This window comes from Pseudorca crassidens, chromosome 7, assembly GCF_039906515.1.
Source record: "Pseudorca crassidens isolate mPseCra1 chromosome 7, mPseCra1.hap1, whole genome shotgun sequence".
In the NCBI taxonomy this organism is placed as follows: Eukaryota; Metazoa; Chordata; class Mammalia; order Artiodactyla; family Delphinidae; genus Pseudorca; species Pseudorca crassidens.
In genome coordinates this window covers 94415888-94424270 of record NC_090302.1, presented here as the reverse complement: position 1 = coordinate 94424270, position 8383 = coordinate 94415888, and the positions used below count along the sequence as shown (strand labels likewise).

At 50.9% G+C, this 8383-nt stretch overlaps 1 long non-coding RNA gene across 1 annotated transcript; it reads left to right on the top strand.

Annotated features, from left to right (window-relative positions):
- The first annotated feature begins 1255 nt into the window (after positions 1 to 1255).
- On the top strand, positions 1256 to 4783 carry LOC137227122 (uncharacterized). Its single transcript, XR_010944712.1, has 3 exons — positions 1256 to 1399; positions 2351 to 2538; positions 3428 to 4783. It is a non-coding gene; the product is annotated as an uncharacterized lncRNA (long non-coding RNA).
- The last annotated feature ends 3600 nt before the right edge of the window (positions 4784 to 8383 follow it).

The following is an 8383-nucleotide window of genomic DNA, read 5'->3' as shown; positions in this document are numbered from 1 at the left end:
TGATTCCCCATGTAACGTAGTGAAGTCATACCTTGCATGGTGCAGATCTGCACTGGGGCAGCCCCAGCAACCCTGCTCCCCACCACAGCTCTCTGACCACAGACTACTGCATCGCCAAGGATGCTGGTCCAAGGGACTTGGTTTCCCATTGGAGGGAACTTGTGGTTTTCTGTTTGCTTTTTAACTCGAGTTTATTATTATTATTTTAATCTTCTGTCACCTTGCTGCTTCCCTCTGGTTATTGTTATCTTAGTACTTAGGGGCCCTGTTGGCTCCCTGGTCATTTGGTCCAAGTGCCTTTTGTTCCCCTCTGGCCCTAGTCAGGACTGCTGAGCTGTCACCTCACCCAGGTTCTGCTGTCCCTTCCTCCAAACCCATTACAGCAGCATGGGTGCCCAGCAGCCCAGGCCTGAACTTCCAAGGACACGCCCACTGTCCTCGGGCAAACCAGAGGGAGGCGACCCCCAAGGGGTGTTCCCTGCTGAAAAGTGAACCCCTTACGAACAGAGACTACAAAGCGTAAGCACGGAAGGACCCTGGCCTTCCTCCACAGAAGCAGCAATTGTGAGACAGCTTTGGGGAACGTTCGGCTGAATTTCTTTGTCTGCCATCAGCGTGGACATGGCAGATGGGAAATCCAGCTGGCTGAGGTTCTTAAACAAAAATCTGATGTCTCCTGGAGGTAAGAGAGCTTTGCAGGCAGCGTGACTCTCAGAGCTGGTGGCTGTTTCTTAATGGAAAAAGATAAAAGAAATAAAAAGAGGGAGGTCAAAAAAAGATCTGTGTGGAAGCAGCTCGGCAGCTTTTCTCTATGTTTGCAGAACAATAGAAGAGGGAAGAGTTTCCATTAGAAGCAGGATTTTGGGCACACGGAAGGACTCCTTGGTCTCCATGATGCTCTCACTGGGAAGGGAGCAGGTGCTAAACCCCAAGCTGGGCGCAGGGCTTCGGGCAGCAGTGAGGGGCTGGATGCCCGGGGTTGGGAGCTGGCTGGCCCACATCCCTCTAGACACGGGTGGCTCCCGGAGGCCCCTGCTTGCAATGTTCCCAAGGTAAACCTAAACAAGCCTGGGGTTGAGGGAGGTCACGTCCAAGTCCAAGTCCTGACAGAAACTTGGCAGTCAGAAGACGAGTGCTGAGCCCTGCGAACTCAGACCCCTGGATTTACACAACCAAGGGGACGTGCCCAAACCTGGCTGTCTGGTGTGTCCTTTGAAATGTAGAATTCAGGCTGCAGCCCAGAGGGCTCCAAACACCCACCCCCGGGCCGGCTCACTCTGTGGAGGAGACACCACCCGTCCTGGCTTCACTTTCTCCCCACACTGATGCTGAGAGCAGCGGCCTCCATGTGCTCTGCCCTTTGCTTTCACTAGGTCTGCCCGGAGTTGGATGACTCGAGGTACGGCTTTCCCGCCAGGTCCCACTGCCCAGATTCCTCTGCCAGCGGCTTCCCGGAGGGGAGGGGAGTGAGGGGAGGAGAGAGTTCCCGGAAAGCCCTCAGCAGAAGGCAGGATTGGTTACAGGTATGGACCTTGCCCTGCGTGCAGCCTCTGTCCCTCCTGCGCGTGGTTAATTATAGCTGTTTACTGAGTGAAGGATGGGTGTCAGGGGCTGCAGGAGATGCACGGGTGGGAGAAGCAGTCCCCGGCTCTCCTGCTGTTTACACAGGAGTGAGAGAAGGGAGGAAGGCAGTGCCAGGCTGGAGATGCCTAGCTCCAGAGAAGGAAGGTGTCAGCGACCACAGGGGGTCCAGAGGAAGCAAGGCAAACACAAGCTGCCCCCGTGCCTAGGCAAACTCAAGTAATTCTGAACTGACACCTCCAGGTCAGCGTTCAGGCCAAAGAATTCTGCAGAACTCATTCCCAGAGGTCTTCAGAGCTTTCAGGCAGGACTGGGGTACCCTGAGTTCACCTGGTTTGGCAGAGACGTGCCGAGGCATCAGGATGGGGGCATCAGACCTCGTGAGCCCTCACAGGATTAAAGCCACGAGGTCCCAGAGAACACTCCGTGACCAGCCGGGCGTTCACCCAATTTACCACCTCAAGGTGCCTCTGAGCAGCACGATAAGCACTGAGGAGGGGTATCCTCCCATATCACAGACAGAAACCCAGCTCAGAGTGGTCCAGGCAAAGCTCAGGGGCACACAGCCAAAGGGCTCACAGCCAGAGCCCATGATGGCTCTGCCCCAAGGAGCCACTCTCAGCCCACCCTGGGATCAAGACGGAGCTCCAGAGAACACATTGGGCGGCCTGCTGGTCCTTACAAGGCTACAATCCTATGAGATAAGAAATGTTTACAGACTGGGAAACTACGGTGTAGTGGAATTAACTGATCTGCTCTCGTCACCCAGAAAAGGATGTTTAGGAGACTGGAGCCCAGGAGCCTTGGGGACCACAGTCTGCACTCTGCCCTCCCAGAAGACACAGACGTGGCCTGTAGCAGCTGGGTGGGAGACCTGGCATTTCCCCAACAGACTCTGACACCCTTTGGCACAGGCCCGTGGTTCTCAGAGCCCAGTCCCCAGACCTGCAGCATCAGGTGAGACATGTAAACCCCAGGCTCCAACCCAAATCTACTCAATCTGAGACTCTGGGGTGGGCCCAGTGGTCTGTGTGGTTGCAAGCACTCCAAGGGCTGTGACACTCCTCCAGGTGAGAAGGGCAGGTGCCCTGGAGGAACAGTCCGTGGGGTTGGGGCAGAGCATTCCTAAAAAGGAAAGGCACAGCCTGTGCAGGGCCCACAGAGACCCTTCCCTCAGCCTTACCTTGGGCTGCAGAGAGAACGGAGCAGGGTCTGTGTCCGCCCCAGGGTGTGCGTGCCTGATGGGTCAGCACGGGTGGGAGGTGAAAGAGAGAACTGAGAACTGACCTGCATCTGACCTGGCCTGGGGGCCGGACTCCACCGTCACCTCGCCTGGACCCTGGCAGGGAAGGACGCTGGCTTGTGGCCCCAGCTAGGGATATCTGATCATCTCTGCTCTGTACTGTCCACAGGGTGGAGTGTAGGACAGACAATTCCAGGGAGGTGACCTTTCCAATTAGGCTGTGAAGTCAATGTGAACTTCAAACAGGTTAAAAATAGGATTCTAAAAGTAGCTCTGTGGAAACAGGAGGTGCAGCGGGAAAGTTCCTGGTGAGGCTGGGCAGGGTAGTTCCCACACAGCCTCCACGCCAGAGGAGAAAGCTGTGTCTGACCCCCAGCAGGCCACCAGACGGAGAGAAATGCAAAAAATCTGGGTGGTGTGTGAGGAGTGCTGTGATGGGGAAAGGGCTTGGGGCTTGGGGGTGTGAGCCTGCCTCATTTATGTTACCTCAGGGTTCATTGATTGATGGTCCTTTAAATCCTACATTTAGGTGTGGGTAATGCTCCTGTGTGTATGAGCTAGCTAATATGTATATAAACATACATGTTCATCATTTTTTACCAGGTTTTATTTACTGCCAGGCCTTCCAGACCAGAACGTCAGCTTCACCACCCCCAGACCCTCTGAGTAAGAATCTGAGTGTTTCCACATCCCTGGGCGTCTTGGGGTCCAGGAAAGTCTGAGAAGCTCTGCTCCAAGTTCCTGGAGGCCTGCCCCAAATGCCAGGGCAGGATTGAGCGTGCTGTGGGAGTCTTCCTGGGGTCAAGGTCTCAGCACACGGGGCTGCTACAAGTGAGAGGGCTTCCTGCAGCCAGAAAGGACGGCAGGTGTGAAGGCTGTTTGCTGAGTGAGGCCCCAGAAGTCACTCTGCCTGGACAGAGCACACTGAGAATCTGGTCCAGACACCTCCTCAGGGCTCCTGTCCACGTGTGGGCAGGTGCCAAGCAGTGCTGTGGATGCCTGCCATCACTGCTGGGACACCTGAGGTCACTGTGACCATGGGGTCTCCTCCTGCCTCCCTGCCCCTGTCCACCCAGAGAAAGTCCAGTTCCATGGGTCCCTCCACTACACTTCATAAAGCTCCTACTACGCTCCAGGCCAGGGTCCCCACAGGGAGTGAGAATTGGTCCTGCCCTCGAGGACTTGCAGACCTGCTGGGGACAGATACACAAAGCAGGAAATGACAAAGTAATGTGGAAGCAGAGGGGCAAAGATGGACTCAGGTGTTGCCAGCGCACAGAGAAGGACCAGCCAGGTGACAGGTCCCGTGTGGACATCTGGCCAGCCTGGAGTGGTGAGTCCATATACAAGGGTTAATGTTTCTATTTCTCTAAATAGATCTTTCTCCTTTCTTGGAATTATTAGTTTTTTAAAGTACATTTACATACAGAACAGAGCACTAATCTTAAGGGTGCAGTTTAGTCTCGACAAGAATATACGCTTGTGTCATGGCCCCCACATCGATGCATGGAACATTTTGCCACCCCAGAAATTCCCTCCAGAGATGGCCACTATTCTGCTTCCACCACCAGTGGTTGGTCTTGCATATTCTTGACTTTCATATGAAGGGACGCACATGGTGTGAGCATGCTGTGTCCCAGCACAAAGTCTGTGAGAGGCAGCCATGTTTGAATTTACATACCTTGTCCTTGCTGTGTAGGATGCCAGCATGTGGATAAAATACACTTTATTCGGAGACTGGTGGACATTTGGGTCATTTCCAGTTAGGGACTACTATTAATAAAGCTGATGGGCAGGTTTTTTTTAATTTATTTTTTTTAATTTATTGAAGTGAAATTCACATAACATAAAACACATTATTTTTTTTGTTTTGTTTAACATCTTTATTGGAGTATAATTGCTTTACAATAGTGTGTTAGTTTCTGCTTTATAACAAGGTGAATCAGTTATACATATACATATGTTCCAATATCTCTTCCCTCTTGCGTCTCCCTCCCACCCTCCCTATCCCACCCCTCTAGGTGGTCACAAACCACCTAGCTGATCTCCCTGTGCTATGTGGCTACTTCCCACTAGCTATCTATTTTAGGTTTGGTAGTGTATATATGTCCATGCCACTCTCTCACTTTGTATTTTAAAGTGAACAATTCAGTGACATTTAGTACATTCACAATGCTTTGCAATCACTAACTTCTATTTAGTTCCAAAACATTTCCATCGCTCCAAAATCAAAGCCCTGACCCATCAAGTAGTTTCTCCCCACTCTCCCTCACCACCAGCCCCACCTGAAGCCTCTGGCCACCACCAGTCTGCATTCTGCCTCTGTGAATTTACCTATTCTAGATGGTTCACATCAGTGGAATCATAGAATATGTGACCTTTTATGTCAGCTTCTTTCATTGAGCATCGTGCTGTCCAGGTTCATCCATGTGGTAGTGTGACAGCACTTCACTCTTTTTACGGCCAGAGTCTACTACATAGTGTGGAATGACCACAATTTGTGCTACAGACACTTGAGTTCATCTTTTTTTTTGGATACAAGTGCGCATTTCTCTAGAGTACGTATCAAGGAGCTAGATGGCTGGGTCGCGGAGTGTTTGCAGCAGGTGTTTGGTTAGCCCTTACTAGACACTACCAAACAGCTTTGCCCCAAGGAGTGCACAGTTCTGGGGTCCTAAGCAATAGGGAAGGTTAGGGGTGGGTCCTGTGAGGGCTGGTTGGCCCTCATGGTCAGTGTGGACATCGTGCTCCATTATCCAAACCTACATGGGGACAGCCATCAGCCCAGGCTGGGAGCCTGTCCTCCAACCTCCTGAGCCCCATGAAACCATTACTCTCTGAAGCCCTGTCCTTTTCGGGACCCCTTGGAGGTCTTGGGAATCACCCTGAAAATTTGAACAAAGCAGCACCCGGGCCCCAGCTCAGAGGTCAGGATTGAGTTTAATGTGTGGTCAGGGCTTAGACTCACCAGACTCCCCACCTTGCTCCAGCCTGCTGGCTGTATCCTGCAAGCATCCTTGCATTAATGCCTTCAACAGACAGCTGGTCCCTCCACCATAAGTACTGCGACGAAAGAGCCATCGCCAACCGCCTTGAAGAGTCAGCACGTAATTCCTCACCCTCAGCCAGAGGCCCACCTCCCTGGCCCACTACAGGGCCCTCTCCTGGGTTACTGCCCTTCACCACAGGGCCTCGCAGCAGGAGACCGTTCACAGGGAAAAGGTGATTCAAAGTGGCCCTGTAAGGCCTGGCCAGATTCTCTCACGTCCTGTTGCATTTCCCTGGTTGTGTGTTGCTTTCTGGTGTGGCTCCCAGGCAGGTGATGGAGATGCCTCCTGCACAGCCACACAATTAGTGCAGTGCTGCATCCGGGCCATGGCAGCTGGCACCTGTCTGCTCAAGTAAGGGGGCACCTAGCAGGTCCTTCCTGACAAGAGCGCCTCTCTCACTGTGCAGGTTTGGGAATGCACACGCTCTTCCAATTCTTCGTATTCCCTAAGGGTCCAATTCTAGGATTTCCTTTTCAGTAGAACATATATTCCAAGGAAACAGACACACAAGATCTAATACAATACAAGGTGTTTTCTGCATGATTTCTTTGGTAGTCCTTAAGTAAATAAATCATCAGCTTCTAATGTACTTTCCACTGGGGGAGAAAATAGCTAAGTAAATACAGCACCTGCCACAGGACAGGAGGAAGACAGGGACATCCGGCCAAGTCACAGTCATTTATCACTGATACCCAGAAAGGTTCCCAAGCTGAACAATCCCAGGGGCTGTGGCCTGCATGAAAACTCAACAGGACTTGGGTTGGTTTTTCAGGTCATTTAGAGAGCTGTTTTCTCCTCCTTCTTTTATGTTTTCATGCATGTACAACCATGCCTACACACCAAGAAAACAGAACACAAGTACAATAGAGTCTCTGGGGGCTAATTTGTCCCCTACAGAGAGGCAAAGGGTTGAATTGAGGTGGACAATTCCAGGCTGACATCACCAGTTCATTCTTCCCGAGAAGCAGCTGGGATCTGTGTTGAGAAAAGGTGTTCAACCAACATTTCCTGAGCATCTGAATGACGCACAGCAGGGAATTTGATGTTCAGGGTTTCATGGCCCAGGATCCTTACCTTCCAAGATGAAGCAAAATCAAAAGGAAAATAAATCAATTTATGAATTACTTTCTAATTGTCTAAAGGATCATTCAAGGTTTGTTTCAAAACTAGAGAGATGCCCCCTCCACACCATCTCACATTTACTGAGTACATTCAGCCACAGATATTTTCATACCAGTCACCTACTTCCCGGGGAAGGGGGCTTTTCTTAACAGGTTATGTGTGCAGTGCAGAAGTCTGAACCATATCTCACCAATAGAACCAATAGGATGGAAAGTTAAATTACTGATAGAGAGAATTATTCTAAAATGCAATTATCAAAGGAAATATAAAGTACTTTTTAAAAAATAGCTAAAATTCATCAAATATTTTCTCTGTGTGAAGCTTTTTAATTGCCTTACTAGCATCACATTTGAAATAACATCTGGAAGGATGCTTTTCTTCCAGTCATCCTCAGCATGCCAGCATCTCCTAAATGTCTGTGAATAACTCTGGGAGCTATGACTATCTCTGCAGGCGTCTTTACATCTTTGTGCTATGTCTTTGCTTGTAATCTCCCCTCCAGCAGATAGTCATTGGCCATGTTGAAAGTGAATTAAATGACCAGAAACGGCTTTACTCCCAAGATGGATCTGTAGGGAGAGTGCAGTTTATCTGGAAGCCTTAGCAAATCAGGCTCGAGGAGGAAGAGTGAAGGGAGAGGAACTCCAGGGCAGAGACTGAAGCAGAGTCCTAAGGACCCCTCATGTGTGGGAGAAACAGGAGGGCCACAGACTTCTCCTTGAAGGGGAATCTGATGTCAACACACTTCAAACTATCACATACCTTTAACACGAGGGGTTAAACAGGAGCCGTGGGCCTTCCTGCCTACATTTCCTGGATTCCCCACTTGGCCTATTCCTAAGTCCCTATGAGTCTTCTCAACAGTCCTGTTGGCCATGAAATCCTGACGACCCCTTGTGAGGAAGCAGGAGCTGTAGGTGCAGAGCTGGCTTGTTCTAGAACATTCTACCTCCCTCCACACTCTCCATCGAGGGCTCAGGCAGAACCATTCTTACCAAACTGACACTTGATAAGCACAGTCTGGGCCAGGGAGCCATGTCACTGTGGACTATGGGGACCAGATCCTGCTTTGCCAGCTGTTCTGTAATCAGGAAACCCATGCATTAATGTGCAGCGAGGGTGGCCACCAGGAAGAAAGGAATGGTGAGGCCACCCACATGGAAAAGGGACTGCCGCAGAGCTGGGCCACTTACCCGTGCCGTGATCTTCATCACCAGGTCACTCCTGCACTACTGACATCCTGGCACTGCCTTCCTCAGAACTTGGCCATTCCAGAAGAAGAGAGCGGCACATCTGGCTCAGTGTCTGGACCTCATTACCCCTAACATGCCTCCCATTCACTCTGGGATGAAGCTGGAGTGGGGGGGATTAAAGATGGTTCCCATTT